Source organism: Phyllobates terribilis, unplaced genomic scaffold, assembly GCF_046119375.1.
Source record: "Phyllobates terribilis strain yellow unplaced genomic scaffold, ASM4611937v1 Scaffold_3__8_contigs__length_932513732, whole genome shotgun sequence".
In the NCBI taxonomy this organism is placed as follows: Eukaryota; Metazoa; Chordata; class Amphibia; order Anura; family Dendrobatidae; genus Phyllobates; species Phyllobates terribilis.
The window spans coordinates 919,293,551-919,310,364 of NW_027362763.1; the positions used below are offsets into that span (position 1 = coordinate 919,293,551).

At 41.6% G+C, this 16,814-nt stretch overlaps 1 protein-coding gene and 1 long non-coding RNA gene across 3 annotated transcripts in view; both read right to left on the reverse strand.

The window, feature by feature from the left end:
- Positions 1 to 16,814, reverse strand: part of FAM120B (family with sequence similarity 120 member B) — a 235,630-nt gene that overhangs the window by 173,903 nt on the left and 44,913 nt on the right. The gene's annotated exons all lie outside the window — the stretch shown is intronic.
- On the reverse strand, positions 626 to 16,614 carry LOC141257807 (uncharacterized). Its single transcript, XR_012318107.1, has 3 exons — positions 16,504 to 16,614; positions 16,347 to 16,419; positions 626 to 698 (listed from the first exon to the last, which is right to left on the reverse strand). It is a non-coding gene; the product is annotated as an uncharacterized lncRNA (long non-coding RNA).

Sequence of the window (16,814 nt, forward strand, 5' to 3'; positions counted from 1 at the left end):
TCCTGTAGATCATCCAGATGGTCATTGGCAAACGTCAAAAGAGCCTAGACATGTGCTGGTGTGAGTAGGGGGACCTTGCATGCCCTGCGGGATTTATATCCATGACGGTGTAGTGTGTTACTAACGGTAATGTTTGAGACTATAATCCCAGCTCTCTTCAAGTCATTGACCAAGTCCCCCCAAGTAGTTCTGGGCTGAATCCTGACCTGTTGTCAGAATCATTCTTACCCCACAAGGCGAGATGTTTCATGGAGCCCTAGACCGAGGAAGATTGACAGTCATCTTGTATTTCTTTCATTTTCTATTAATTGTGCCAACAGTTGTTGCCTTCTCACCAAGCAGCTTGCCTATTGTCCTGTAGCCCATCCCAGCCTTGTGCAGGTCTACAATTTTTTCCCTGGTGTCCTTAGACAGCTCTTTGTTCTTGGCCATGGTGGAAAGGTTGAAGTGTGATTGTCTGGTCAGGTGTCTCTTATACAGGTAACAAGTTCAAATAGGTGCAATTAATACATGTAATCAGTGCAGAGTAGGAGAACTTCTTAAAGAAAACTAACAGGTCTGTGAGATTCAGAATTCTTGCTGGTTGGTAGGTGATCAAATACTTATTTCATGCAATAAAATTCAGTTTTATTATTTAAAAATCATACAATGTGATTTTCTGGTGTTTAACTTTAGATTCTGTCTCAGTTGAAGTGTACCTATGAGATAGATAGAGACATATATAAATATATATATTCTGACAATATATATAAATAGTCAGTTTGTGAAATTTCTCCTTGCTACATGCTCCACCATAGAGTTGTTTAGGAATCACAGTAATGCAGTCATGAAGTAGCAGCCCATGTGAAGTTAAAGAATGGGGTCACATAGTACACACACTGAATGTAAAAGTTTGGGCACCCCTAGTCAAAATTTGTGTTATTTTGAACAGTTAAGCAAGTTGAAGATGAAATGGTCTCTAAAAAGCCTAAGATGACACATTTCCTTTGTATTTTAGGGCAAAAAAATATATCTTTTCATTTTTTTACATTTTAAAAATTACAAAATGGAAAATGAGCAAATGCAAAAGTTTGAGCACCCTTGAAGATTTGTGTTCGCTCAGATAACTTAGGTTAATTAAGGTCTGAAACCTTGGTGAGTTAGGGTTATGGCTTGTTCACCATTAAGAAAGGCCAGGTCATGCAAATTTCCCAGCTTTAAAAAAACCCAGCCTCCTCTAAACGTGTGCCTAAAAACAGCAGCCATGGGTTCTTCTAAGCAGCTGCCTAGCACTCTGAAAATGGTGGAGGCCCACAAAGCAGGAGAAGACCATAAGAAGATAGCAAAGGTTTTTCAACTTGCTCTTTCCTCAGTTTGAAATGTACCGTATATTCCGGCGTATAAGACGACCTGGTGTATAAGACGACCCCCCTACTTTCCTGTTAAAATATAGAGTTTAGGATATATTCACCGTATAAGACTACCCCTTTTCCAACGCATACCAAACACCGGTAAAAATTTAAAAAAAACAGATTTGAATTTAACATGGTCCTTTTTTAATTTAAATTCTTATGACATGCAGGTATATAGCAGGAAAACTGTCACTCATAAACATATTAAAATAGGGGGGACCCCACGTCATTTTTTGGGGGGGTCCCCCATTCTAATAGCTAGTAAAGGCTAGGTATTCAGCTGGGGGCTGATATTAGTAGCCTGGGAAGCTCCGTGGGTATTACCCCCTTCCCAGACTTCAAACATCTGCCCCAGCCGTCTGCTTAACCTCCGCTAGAGACTATAATGATGGTGGATCCCACGCCAATTTTCTTTTTAAAAAATCCTTTATTTTAACACTAAATGACAATTGAGGGGTTAATAAAGATGCAGTCCCTAAATTATTAATTTTGTAATTAATTTTTCCCAAAAATGTTGACGTGGGGCTTCGCCATATTTTTGTGTCCAGCCAGGTACAGCAGGCAGGAACGGGCTGCCCCCAACCACCAGCTGCCTATTTGTACCTGGCCGGACACAACAATATAGGGAAGCCCTTTTTTTTTAAATTATTTCATGAAATAATTAAAAAAAAAAATACGTGGGGCTTCGCCCTATTTTTGTGTCCAGCCAGGTACAACTAGGCAGCTGGGGGCTGGAATCTGCAGCGCAGGGAGACCCAAGCTTTCTGGGCCCCCCCTGCTGCAAATTGCAGTCCGCAGCCACCCCGGAAAATGGCGCGTTCATAGAAGCGCCATCTTCTGGCGCTGTACCCAACTCATACAGGGCCCTGGTGCGGTGGCTCACTGGGTAATAAAGGGGTTAGGGCCAGCTTGGCATTATCAGCTGGCCCTAAGCCCGAAATTCATGGGGTCACGCCAATATTAGACATGACCGCCATGAATTTCTAGTAAAGTAATTAAAAAAAACACAACACCCAGAATAAAGTCCTTTAATTGAAATAAAGACACAATTTTTTAATGTTCTAAATTAAACCATACTTACCATCACGCCCATTCCAGCTGAAGCCAACGATCTCCTGCAATAAAAGTAAAATAATAAAGCAACCTCATCCTTACCTTTCCATGGTTCCCAGGACCGATCCAGCTCTGCTACATTCACATGACAGGCTGCACCGCAGCAGAACGCTGCCGTTCAGCTTGCCATGCGGCAGACACTGAGAAGCGCAGGCATGCTTGTGCTCCTCAGTGTCTGACTGTGACGGCATCCAGATGAGCCGAGATCATGTCCAATGAACTCGGCTCACCTCATGCACGTCACTGACAGCGTGGGAAAATTCTCCTGCTCCCCGCATGCGCAGTAGAAGTTTCCCACGCTGTCAGTGACGGACGTCCAGGAGGTGAGCTGAGTTCATTGTCGGCTCATCTGGATGCCGTCACAGCCAGACACTGCAGAGCGCAAGCATGCCTGCGCTTCTCAGTGTCTGCGGGATGACAGGCTGGATGGCAGCGTTCTGCTGCGGTCCAGCCTGTCATCTCGATGTAGCAGAGCTGAAGCTGTCCTGGGAACCATGGAAAGGTAAGGATGAGGTTGGTTTATTATTTTTCTTTTATTGCAGGAGATCGTTGGCTTCAGCTGGAATGGGCGTGATGGTAAGTATGGTTTAATTTAGAACAATAAAGAATTGTGTCTTTATTTCAATTAAAGGACTTTATTCTGGGTGTTTGTGTTTTTTTTAACTTTGACTATGGGGTTAGTAATGGGGGTGTCTTATAGACGCCTCTCCATTACTAACCTGGGCTTGATGTCAGCTGGCATTATAAGCTGACATCAACCCCAGCCCTATTACCCCCTGCCACCGCACCAGGGCAGCGTGGAAGAGCGAGGCTAAGTGCCAGAATTGGCGCATCCTATGGATGCGCCATTTCTGGGGCGGCTGACGGCTGGTGTTTCTAGCCTGGGAGGGGGCCAATATTCATGGCTCCCTTCCTGGGCTATTAATATCAGCCCCCAGCTGTCTGCCTAGCCTTTGCTAGCTATTAAATTAGGGGGGACCCCACGTCATTTTTTTGGGGGGGTTCCCCATTTTAATAGCTAGTAAAGACTAGGTATTCAGCTGGGGGCTGATATTAGTAGCCTGGGAAGCTCCGTGGGTATTACCCCCTTCCCAGGCTTCAAACATCTGCCCCAGCTGTCTGCTTAACCTCCGCTAGAGCCTAAAATTAAGGGGAACCCCACGCCAATTTTTTTAATAATAAATCCTTTACTTTAATACTAAATGACAAGTACAGTAACCAACACTATCACTGTACTTCATATATATGTGACTGACATGTTTCTATCTATCTAATCTATGTGTGAAGCTCTATTCTGTCTGTTATAAATTGTCGGGTACCGCTGCTGAATTGCCGGCCGGCTTTTTTAAAGAGACAGTGCATGAAAACACTATTATTTGTTTTAATAAATCCTTTACACTAAATGACAAGTACAGTAAGCAATACTGTCACTGTACTTCATATATATGTGACTGACATGTTTCTATCTATCTAATCTATGTGTGAAGCTCTATTCTTTCTATTCTAAATTGTCGGGTGCCGGCTTATGCCGCTGCTGAATTGCTTTTCATATATTGTCACAGAAGCGATGCGAACTTCCCAGCTCCGGACACAGCGCAGCGCTTCTGTGACAAGTGAAAGCTGTCAGCACAGAAGCCCTGCGCTGTGTCCGGAGCTGGGAATACGCAGCGATGTGTCAGTTTCAGCACAGAAGCGCTGACTGTCTGGACATACCGCCGCCGTATTTTAACTCCCTCCACCTTATATTAACTCCGACATGGCAGGGATACGGCCACGGCAGCTTATTAACACCCCCAGAGTATCCCCGCATGTCAATTTCTGAAAGTTCAAAAGCATTACCGGCGTATAAGACGACCCCAGACTAGACAGAAGATTTTTCAGTCTTCAAAAGTCGTCTTATACGCCGGAATATACGGTAATTAAGAAATGGCAGTTAACAGGAACAATGGAGGTCAAGATAAGATCAAGCAAAATTTCAGTGAGAGCAGCTTCTAGGATTGCTAGAGAGGCAAATCAGAACCCCCGCTTGACTGCAAAAGACCTTCAGAAACATTTAGCAAACTCTGGAGTTGTGGTACATTGTTGCACTGTTCAGAGACACCTGCACAAATATGGCCCTCATGTAAGAGTCATCAGAAGAAAACATTTCCTGCATTCTCACCATAAAATTCAGCATCAGATGCATGCAAAAGTACATCTAAACAAGCCTGATGCATTTTGGAAACAAGTCCTGTGAACCGATAAGGTTAAAATAGAACTCTTTGGCCACAATGATCAAAGGTATGTGGCGAAAAAAGGGTACAGAATTTCAGGAAAAGAGTATCTCGCCAACCATTAACCCTTTCACCCCGAAGCCTGTTTTCACCATTCTGACCAGTGTCACTTTATGAGGTAATGACTCTGGAACGCTTCAACAGATCCCCCTGATTCTGAGACTGTTTTTTCGTGACATATTGTATTTCATGATAATGGTAAAATTTCTTTGATATGACATACGTTTATCTGTGAAAAAATCTGAAATTTGGCAAAAATTTTGAAAATGTAGTAATTTTCAAACTTTTAATTTTTATGCCCTTAAATCAGAGAGATAAGTCACAGAAAATAGTTTATAAATAACATTTCCCACATGTCTACTTTACATCAGCACAATTTTGGAAACATCATTTTTTTTTTTGTTAGGAAGTTATAAGGGTTAAAAGTTCACCAGCGATTTCTCATTTTTACAACACAATTTACAAAATCATATTTTTTTAGGGACCACATCACATTTGAAGTGACTTTGAGGGGTCTATATGACAGAAAATACCCAGAAGTGACACCATTCTAAACACTGCACCCTTCAAGGTGCTCAAAACCACATTCAAGAAGTTTATTAACCCTTCAGGTGCTTCACAGGAATTAATGGAATGTGGAAGGAAAAAATAAACATTTACATTTTTTTCACAAAAATTTAACTTTAGACCCATTTTTTTATACTTTGACAAGGGTAAAAGAAGAAAATGGACCCCAAAATTTGTTGTGCAATTTCTTCTGAGCACACCGATAACTAATATGTGGGGGAAAACTACTATTTGGGCGCACGGCAGGGCTCGGAAGGGAAAGCGCGCCATAGAAATTTATAATGTTGAGCTGTGAAAATAAAAATAAAAAAAAAAATCACATTTTTCTCACAAAAATGATTTTATCCCTAAATTTTGTATTTTCACAAAGATAACAGTAGAAAATGGACCACAAAATTTGGTGTGCAATTTCTCCTGAGTATGCAGATACACCATATGTGGGTGAAAACTACTTTTGAGGCACAGTACAAAGCTTAAAAGGGAATATGCACCATATTGGAGTTCAGATTTTGCTTGACTGGTTTGAGGGTGCTATGTTAAATTGGTAGAACCTCTGAAGTGCAGATCAGCAGAACTCCCCCATAAGTGACCCCCATTTTACAAACTACATCGCTCAATGAATTCACCTAGGGGTGCAGTGATCATATGGACACCACAGGTGTGTCACAGCATTTTATACCATTGGGCAGTGAAAAAAAATTACATTTTTACCACCAAAATTTTGTTTTAGCCTCAGATTTTACATTTTCATACTGGGAAATGAGTAAAAATGGCACCAAAAATTGTCCCACAATTTCTGCTGTGTGCAGAAATACCCAATATGTGGCTGTGCAGTACTGCTTAGTCATATGGCGAGACTCGGGAGGGACAGAGCGCAGATTTTCCTAGAATAATTTGCAGACTCCATATACAGAGCCCCTAAGTGCTAAAAGAGAAGAATCCCCTCTCAAGTGACCCCATTTTGGAAATGATACCTCTTTGTGAATTTATCTACCAGTGTAGTGAGGATTTTGACTCCATGGGTGTTTCCCAGAAACAAGTAGTGGATGTTGCTGAGTGAAAATTGCAAACTGCCGTTGTAGTGACCAGTACGTTATAGTGCCCAACTCTTGATTCTGGAGACATGAACCCATAAATTAGGCAAACTCTCAATGCTACAGAAATGCCAAACATGTGGATGCTAACTGCAGGTTAGACACACTGTGGAGCTCAGAAGGAGGGGCGCATTTGGATTTTGGAAAGCAAAATTCGCTGAATTTCTTTTGGAGGGCGAGAAGCCATTTCGCTTTTCCAGAGCCTTTATGCCACCAGTAACATGGAAGCCCCTTTATTTCCGATAACAGGTGACGGACCTGAGTGGGGACTTGCTTTTTTTTGTGGATTGATTTGAAGCTTTTGTTAGAAACATTTTACATAACATTTTGGATCACATTTATCCGGCGCTCTACGCTGAGCACTTATATTGGGGTTTCCATCTAAATCTCTGAGTGACATGATGCAGATGAAACCCCCGAGGGGTCCATTCAATATAATGATGCAGCAAAGTTACCCTGGACTATGTTCAGCGGTGTCCTTCTTTTCAAAACTGTGGCCGACCGTGCTTTTATCCATGCCTAAAGAGACAGACGCTGCCGGATCACAGGCCAAATGGCATCCACAGTGCCTCCACCGGCCTCATTATAGGGAATCTTCCACTGGCGGTTCCGTCTGAATCACGTATTTCAGAGATTTACAAGGAAACCTCGGAGTAAGTGCTCAGCATAGAGAGCAGGATAAATGGGGGCCAAGCCTTACTGCGATCTTTGGGAGACAGAATGAACAAATCAACAGTAGGTGAAAAAAAATTTTATTTATTTTTTACACCGTTCCTCGTGCTGTATAAGTGATGAGACGACTTTATTCTTCAGGGTGGTGCGATTACAGCGATACCAGATTTATATCGGGTTTTTATGATTGGCAGCTGTCTCACTGTAAAAGACTGTTTGTTTTTATTGTAAAAACAAGTTTTGCATTGCCATATTTTGATAGCTATAATTTTCCATATTTCGGCCGACTGTCACGCTAGGGCTTGTTTTTAGCGGAACGAGTTGACGTTTTTATTGGTACCATTTTCGGGCAAATGACATATTTTAACCACTTTCTATTCAGATTTTTGCGAGGCAGAATGAACAAAAAACAGCAATTCAGGAATTGTTTTTTGGGGATTTTTTTTTTATGCCGTTCCGCGTTTGGTAAAATTGATAAGGCAGCTTTATTCTTCGGGTCAATGCAATTACAGTGATGCCACATTTGTTGTTTTTTAGGTTTTGGCGCTTTTACACAATAAAAACTATTTTATAGAAAAAATAATTATTTTTGCATCACTTTATTCTGAGAGCTGTAACTTTTTTATTTTCCCACTGACGGAGCTGTACGGTGGTTTGTTTTTTGCGGGACAAGATGACGTTTTCAGCTATGCCATTTTTATTCACATTTGCCTTTTTGATCGCGTTTCATTCCACTTTTTGTTCAGCGGTATGATGATAAAGCATAGTTTTTTGCTTTGTTCTTCATTTATTTATTTTAATACAGGTGTTCACTGAAGAGATTGACTTAGTGGGACCATTTTATAGGTCGGGTCGTTCCGGACATGGCGATACCAAATATGTGTATTTTTTTTTTTTACACAGATAAATGTATTTATTGGATTAATATTTTTACTTTTTTTTGTTCTTTATTTTGTGATTTTATTTTTTTTATTTTTTAATAATTTTTATTAACTTTTTTTTTCTACTTTTTTACATTGCCCCACTACGGGACATCAACTTTCCCTGCCCTGATCGCTAATCTAGTACTCTGTAATGCTTCTGCACTGCAGAGCATCAGACCAGCATTTGACAGTCAGGAAGGAGGCATCTCAGCTCCTGCTCTCTGAGCAAGTGCTGAAAGGCCACCTTCCCTGAAAACCCTGAAGGACCCCGCAGTCATCTTGGGACCGGGGGTCACCATGGAGACAATCAGCACAACATGATCGCATTGCGTTGTGGTAATGGAAGCACAGAGAAAGCCCACTCTCTCTGCGAAGCCCCGCGATGTCGCTGTCACTATTGATAGCGGCATCATAGATGTTAAATGCTCAACGTGAGCCCGCGAGAACACGGCGCCGTATGCTTTGCAAGAACACAGATCCCGCACCGCCGCATGTCGAGAAGGGGTTAAGCATGTGTGTGGATCAATAATGCTTTGGGGTTGTGTTGCAGCCAATGGCATAGGGAACATTTCATGGGTAGAGCGAAGAATGGATTCTAAGAAATTCCAACAAATTCTTTATGCAAACATAACACAATCTGTAAAAAAGCTGAAGTTGAAAAGAGGATGGCTTCTACAAATGGATAATGAGCTTAAACACATGTCAAAATCCACAATAGACTACCTCAAAAGGCGCAAGCTGAAGGTTTTACAATGGCCCTCACAGTCCCATGATCTAAACATCATTGAAAATCTGTGGCTAGACCTCAAAATAGCAGTGCAAGCAAGACAACTCAGGAATCTCACAGAACTGGAAGAATTTTCCAAGGAAGAATAGAGGAAAATCCCTCAAACAAGAACTGAAAGAATCTTGTCTGGCTACAAAAAGTGTTTATAAGCTGTGATACTTTCTAAAGGAGGTGCTGTTATGTTCTGCTACCAGAGCTAAGGAAAGAGAGGAGATCTGTCCCTACGATAGAACTCAGCTTTATCCCTACGATGTAACAGGGGACCTGATCCTGCGATCAGACCTGCTAAAGTCCTAAGCTAGTCTGTACGGAGACCTATAGATGTGGGGAAGGAATCCCTACAAGTACTAAGGACTGGGAGGAAAATGGGACACCTCCTAACAGAAATAGTAGCAGACAGACAAACAAACAAAATATATAGAACACTGAGGTCCGTAGAGCAAGCAAACTAACAGAGTTAGATACAGAGCACAGGCTAGCTAGAAAGTAGTTATACAATGAAGTCCAGCAAAGCCAGAAGGGCGGAGCAGGATTAAATAGGCCAACAAGGTCATGTGACCAGCAAAGGAAAAAACCTAAGAGCAAGGTTCTAACAGTACCCCCCCTTCTAAGAGGATCCTCCGGATCCCCTAGGACCAGGCTTATCAGGAAATCTCCTGTGAAACGCTCTGATAAGTCTGGACGCGGAAACATCATCTGACCTCACCCAAGAGTTATCCTCGGGTCCGAAACCTTTCCAGGCCACAAGATACTGCAAACTACCTCTATACCGTCTAGAGTTAAGGATGCGAGAAATTTCATATTCCCCGTCCTCCACCACCGGAGGAACAGAGGCAGAGGCGTCACCATCCGACACAACAGCTTTTTTTAACAGAGAGACATGAAATACCGGATTAATTCTCCAGGAGGTAGGAACCTCCAACCTAACAGCAGATTGGTTGACAACCTGAAGCACCTTAAAGGGCCCTACAAACTTGGGACCCAATTTCTTAGAAGGAATCCTCAACCGCAGATTCCTAGAGGACAACCAAACCATGTCACCAACAGCGAACAAAACCTCCTGTCGTTTCCTATCAAAGTAGTCTTTAGATTTTCTGTTGGCCTCCTGAAGATTACCATGCACATCCGTCCAAACTCTCTCCAAATCACCGGAAAAATTCTCCTCCTCAGGCACGGCAGATCCCAACTTGGAGAACGACCCAAACGACGGATGTCTCCCAGAACAACAAAAAAAAGGCGAACAACCAGCAGAAGAAGATGTATGATTGTTCAGAGCAAATTCAGCAAGTGGCAGAAACTCAGACCACCCCTCTTGATTGTCTGCCACAAAACAACGCAAGAACTGCTCAACATCCTGGTTTTTCCTTTCTGTCTGGCCATTAGATTCAGGATGATATCCGGACGAGAACGATAAATGAACTCCCAACCTGTCACAAAAGGCACGCCAAAAACGAGCCACGAACTGAGGACCCCTATCAGAAACAATGTCAGTAGGAACGCCATGAAGTCTGACAATTTCCTTGACAAAGGCCTTAGCGAGAGTTTTAGCGCAGGGCAGTTTGACGAAGGGAACCAAGTGACACATCTTGCTAAAACGGTCCACGACCACCCAGATGACAGTAAAACCCTCAGAGGGGGGAAGGTCAGTTATAAAGTCCATAGCCAAATGTGTCCAAGGAGCACTGGGAACCTCCAAAGGACAAAGCAACCCCGCAGCAGGAGTATGTGAGGACTTAGATCTAGCACATATAGTACATTGACGCACCCACTTAATGACTTCCTTCTGCCATCCAGGCCACCAAAAACTGCGACCCACCAGTCTCTTGGTCTCAGAGATTCCGGGATGACCTGCCAACCGAGATTCGTGACACTCAACAAACAAATCTCTCCTAAAGGTCCCAGGCACAAACAACCTCCCATGAGGAGTGTTAGATGGGGCATTCTCCTGTGCTTTAAGAATCTCATCTTCCAAAACGGAGTCCAAAGCAGCTATCACAACACCTTCTTGTAAAATGTTCTCCTCTTTCTCAGCACCGACTATGGGAGAAAAACTGCGAGACAAGGCATCCGCCTTAACATTCTTAGTACCAGGGATGTAAGTAACGGAGAAATTAAACCGCGAGAAAAACAGTGCCCACCTAGCCTGACGGGCATTCAGGCGCTTGGCAGCATCAAGATATATCAGATTTTTATGATCCGTAAGAACCTGAACGGGAAATTCCGCACCTTCCAAGAAGTGGCGCCAGTGTTCAAATGCGAGTTTAATAGCCAATAATTCCCGATTACCAATATCGTAATTCAGTTCAGTCTCCGAAAATTTTTTTGAAAAAAAGGCACAGGGATGTAATCCCTCCCCGTTATCCTGAGACAATACTGCGCCAACCCCCACAGAGGAAGCATCAACCTCAACCAAAAACGGCTTAGTCACATCAGGCTGCATAAGGATGGGAGCAGAGGTGAACCTCTCCTTGAGATACACAAAAGCTTCAATAGCCTCAGAAGACCACTGAACCGCATCAGCACCTTTCCTGGTGAGATCGGTCAGAGGTTTGACAATACTAGAAAAAATTTTTATGAATTTTCTGTAATAATTGGCGAAACCTAAAAACCTCTGTATCGATTTCAAACCAATAGGCCTAGGCCATTCCTGTACAGCTTGAACTTTAACCGGGTCCATCTCAAAACCTTCGCTGGAGATAATGTAACCCAAAAAACTAATTCTCTGTACAGCGAACTCACATTTCTCCAGCTTAGCAAAAAGCGAATTGTCCATTAACAACTGTAATACCTCACGTACGCTCCGCCAATGAGACTCCAGATCCGGCGAATAAATCAAAATGTCATCCAAATACACAACCACATTTTTGCCGATCAAAGGTCTAAGGATGTCATTAATAAGATTCTGAAAAAATGCAGGAGCATTAGTAAGACCAAAAGGCATAACCAGATTCTCAAAATGACCCACAGGAGTGTTAAAAGCAGTCTTCCATTCGTCACCCTCCTTCATGCGCAACAGATTGTATGCCCCCTTAAGGTCAATTTTAGAGAACCACTTGGCCCCCATTAACTGGTTAAATAAATCAGGAATCAATGGCAGTGGGTAAGGATTGCGTACAGTAATTTTGTTAATCTCACGAAAATCCAGATAAGGACGTAAACCGCCGTCCTTTTTTTTTACAAAAAAAAAAATCCAACCGCCACAGGAGACTTAGAAGGCCTAATGTGACCGGCGGCCAAACTTGTCTGTATGTATTCCTCCAAAGCCTTCCTCTCAGGAATAGTAAGGTTAAATAAACGACTTTTAGGAAGAGTCGCTCCAGGGACAAATTCAATAGAACAATCATAGTCTCTATGGGGAGGCAAAACCTGCGATTCCTTCTCAGAAAAAACTCTCCAAAAATCCTGAATAGGAACAGGCAATTCTCCCCTATCCAAAGCTGCAATACGCCCGTTACAACACTTGTCATAACATTTATGGCTCCAGGATTTAATTTCACTGGTAGACCAATCCAGTACAGGATTGTGAAATTTTAACCAGGGCAATCCCAATATTACTGGAGAAGGCAAGTTATTCAAAACTACCAAATCCAATTTCTCATGGTGAACACCATTAATAGTGAGAGGAAATTCACAGACCTTGAGAGTAATATTCTTCAAAGGGGAACCATCCACAGAAACCACAGCAATGGGGGATGATAAAGGTTCGGGTTTTAAATTGAGTCTTTCCAAGAATCCCCCATCAATTACATTCAGAGTAGACCCACAATCGACAAACACCCGAAATTCCATTAATTTTTCCTGAGCAATCGTGGAAGCAGCTAAAAATACACCCTTGGAATTTAAACAGGCAATACGGGCATGACTGACCATTTTTTTTTCTTTCTTCATACGAAGCTCACAGCCTTTAATCAAATGACCAGATTTTCCGCAATAGAAACACAAGCCTTCAAAAAATCTACGGTCTTTTTCTTGAGAGCGAGGTGCCACCGATCCAATCTCCATCGGTTCACTACTGTTAGTACACACATTCTCATAACCAGAAACTGACATAGCAGAGGATTTGCTCTCATTAACCCTTGCACGCAGTCTCCTATCCACCCGTATAGCTAATTGCATAGCCTGTTGCAAATCTTCAGGTGTAGGATAAGCAATTAGCAGGTCTTTAACCCTTTCATTGAGCCCAGCAAGAAATAGACTTTTCAGAGCAGAATCGTTCCACCCTGTTTGAGTAGACCATCGACGGAAATGAGTACAATATTTTTCCACATTACCTGATCCCTGTCTCAAACGTCTTAACTCAGTCTCAGCTGATGCGACACGGTCAGGATCATCATATAATAGCCCCAAAGCAGAAAAAAAACTATCCACTGATCTGAAGCATGTATCACTAGGTTGCAAAGAAAAGGCCCACTCCTGAGGCTCTTTGCGCAAAAGTGACATTATGAACCCTATGCGCTGGGATTCATCCCCAGAGGACTTGGGTCTCAAACGAAAATACAATAAGCAAGCATTTTTAAATGAAAAAAATTCTCGGTGTTCACCAAAAAATAAATCCGGCAAACATACCTTAGGCTCCAAGAAATGTGCTCCAGGACAGTTACTCACGTGCTGACGGAGCTCGGCCACCTCCAGAGAGAGTCCCTGCAGGCGATGAGCCAAATCCTGAACCGACACCATGATGGAACAGAAAAATCTTTCCTAAGAGAATTTGCAGGCTGGACTTACTGTTATGTTCTGCTACCAGAGCTAAGGAAAGAGAGGAGATCTGTCCCTACGATAGAACTCAGCTTTATCCCTACGATGTAACAGGGGACCTGATCCTGCGATCAGACCTGCTAAAGTCCTAAGCTAGTCTGTACGGAGACCTATAGATTTGGGGAAGGAATCCCTACAAGTACTAAGGACTGGGAGGAAAATGGGACACCTCCTAACAGAAATAGTAGCAGACAGACAAACAAACAAAATATATAGAACACTGAGGTCCGTAGACCAAGCAAACTAACAGAGTTAGATACAGAGCACAGGCTAGCTAGAAAGTAGTTATACAATGAAGTCCAGCAAAGCCAGAAGGGCGGAGCAGGATTAAATAGGCCAACAAGGTCATGTGACCAGCAAAGGAAAAAACCTAAGAGCAAGGTTCTAACAGGTGCTACTAGGTACTAACCATGCAGGGTGCCCAAACTTTTGCATCGGCCCATTTTCCTGTTTGTAATTTTTAAAATGTAAAAGATGAAAATATATAGTTTTCTTTTGGCCTATAACACGAAAGAAATGTGTTATTTTTAACTTTAGGCCTTTTAGAGATCATTTCATCTTCAACTTATTTAGCTGTTAACAGTAACAGTAATTTCGACCAGGGGTGCCCAAACTTTTACATGCCACTGTACAATCCACCAATAACTACAGCGCTCCAAACCTCGTCAGGCATTAACATTAGCACAAAATCTGGAAATATATACCATAATATAGCAGACAGATAGGAACAACTAAATAAGGTAGTATTAGCTGAATTATATGTAATGGGGAACAGAATGAATAAAAAAAAAAAGAAATCACTGGACATTATTTTTATTGATCTCCCATTGATTTCTAATGACCAGCAAGTTGACAAAATAATGAAAAATTATTAATTGAGTCCAACCTAAATTCTGCACATCTGTATAGTATTGGATTCCCCCTCACATCTCACCAATCTGGTAAAATCAAAGTAAAACCCCAGCAATACTGGGGAAAATCATCTGATCTGCTGATGATATGGATTTGTTAAGTCTTTCTTCTATTGTCACGGCTTGCATTTTTCTCAGAACTGATAGCTGCACTTTTAGATAATTGCTCAGTTGTCAGCGGAAATATTGGCTGGCCATGGCTTTGCCAGCAAAATTAGCTATTTCCTGAACATGTTTTCAGAAAGGGCTTGTCTCTGATGTGTGCCACAAACGCGGACAGGGCGCAGTGTTTTATCATATTCCTCATGCTTGAATCTTTCGTTTTGATGCTTTTGTGAAACAAAAGAAACCTCTTGACGTCTATTGTATTGAGTGAAACATCACCACACTGACTCTTCCTAAGGTAAAATGCTTAATCTTTGTAGTATAACAGGTACGACGCCAAGGTTGTGCCATTACTTATACTCCAAACTATTATTATTTACTCCAAATTATTATGCAAATTGGATTTAAGTGTCATGAAGATGTAATTGTTTTTCAAATAAAACTCATGTATGGTATTGTGTCTCAGGTCTCTTTAGATCACTGAAATCAATTTCAAACACCTGTGATAATTAATTTGCCAGGTGAGCCCAATTAAAGGAAAATTACTTAAGAATTACCCCTTGACGAAGCTAACACGAAACGCGCATCAGGGTACTGGGCAGTGTGGTCTGTTACATTGGTACATTTACTATGGTATCTACTGGTGAGTTAGGGGGTACTGCTGCACTTTAATATAACTGAGGGTTTCCTTGATGTTATTAATTGTTATTTGGCTACTGTCTATGGGGTCATCCAATGAAACAGTTTTTATAATTCTTTCCAAACAAACAGGTCTTTGGTTTTTGGAGTATATTTATTATCTTGTGCACTTATTTATTTATTCACTTGTCTATAATTCCCACCCCTTCTGTTTTTCTTTATGAAATCATTATGTTTTGTTATTTCTTATATATTTGTCTGCCATTATGTGATTCACATCGACCACACTGTCTGTTGTTGGGGGTTTTATGGGGTGTTTTTATCTATATATTTTTTTGTTTTTGTGTATTGTAATTAATAAAATCATATTTATTTTGGATAAATATTTTCTCGGTTATTTTTCATTATCACAAATTTTGAGGAGTTATTTATAGGTTTACATACTTAAGAAAGACGATCCACTTTAATAATCAGTCCACAGGTTTCAAGCAATATGGGAAAAAAAAGGATCTCTCTGCTGCTGAAAAGCACCAAACAGTGCAATACCTTAGACACGGTATGAAAACATTAGATATTTTATGAAAGCGTAAGCATGATCATTGTACTGTGAAGATATTTGTGGCGAATACAGAGCACAGACACGTTCATGCAGATAAAGGCATAATGTGGAAGGTTTCTGCCAGACAAATTCATTGGATTAAGAGAATAGCTGCTAAAATACCATTACAAATGTATTTGAAACAGCTGGAGCCTCTGAAGTCCTGTGAACCTCAACCTGTGAACCTTAAGAGGCTTACAGTTGTGCATAAACCAGCTATTCAGCCATTACAGTGCTCACAAGCAGAAAAGGTTGCAGTAGGCCCAGACACACATGAAGAGTAGTTTTAAAACAGTCTTGTTTACTGATGAATGCCATGTAACCATGGATGGTCCAGATGGATGGAGTAGTGGATGGTTGGTGGATGGCTACCATGTCTCAACAAGGATTCGACATCAGCAATGAGGTGGCAGAGTCATGTTTGGGCTGGAATCACTGGGAGAGAGCTGGTATGCCCTATTAGGGTATCTGGAGCTGTGACAATTACCTAGGAAAAGTATATAAAGTTTCTGACTTACCACTTTCTTCTATGTTACAAAAAGAAGAACGGTGCCATCAGTAGCATTATCTTCATGCATGATAATGCACCACCTCAAATTGCAAAGAATACCTATGAGTCATTGGCTGCTATTGGCATAAAAGGAGAGAAACTCATATTGTGGCCACCACCCTCACCTGACCACAACTGTATTGAGAACCTTTGGAGTATCCTCAAGCAAATGATCCATGTGGGTGGGAAGCAGTTCACATCAAAACAGTAGCTGTGGAAGGCTATTCTAACATTCTGCAAAGAAATTAAAGCAGAAACTATCCAAAAACTCACAAGTTCAATGGATGCAAGAATTATGAAGGTGATATCAAAGAAGAGGTCCTATGTTAACATGTAACTGGGCCGGTTAAGATGTTTTTGATTGAAAAAGCTTTTAATTTCAGTAAATGTGACCTCTGAATGCTGCAAATTCTACAAATGACCATATTCAGCTCTT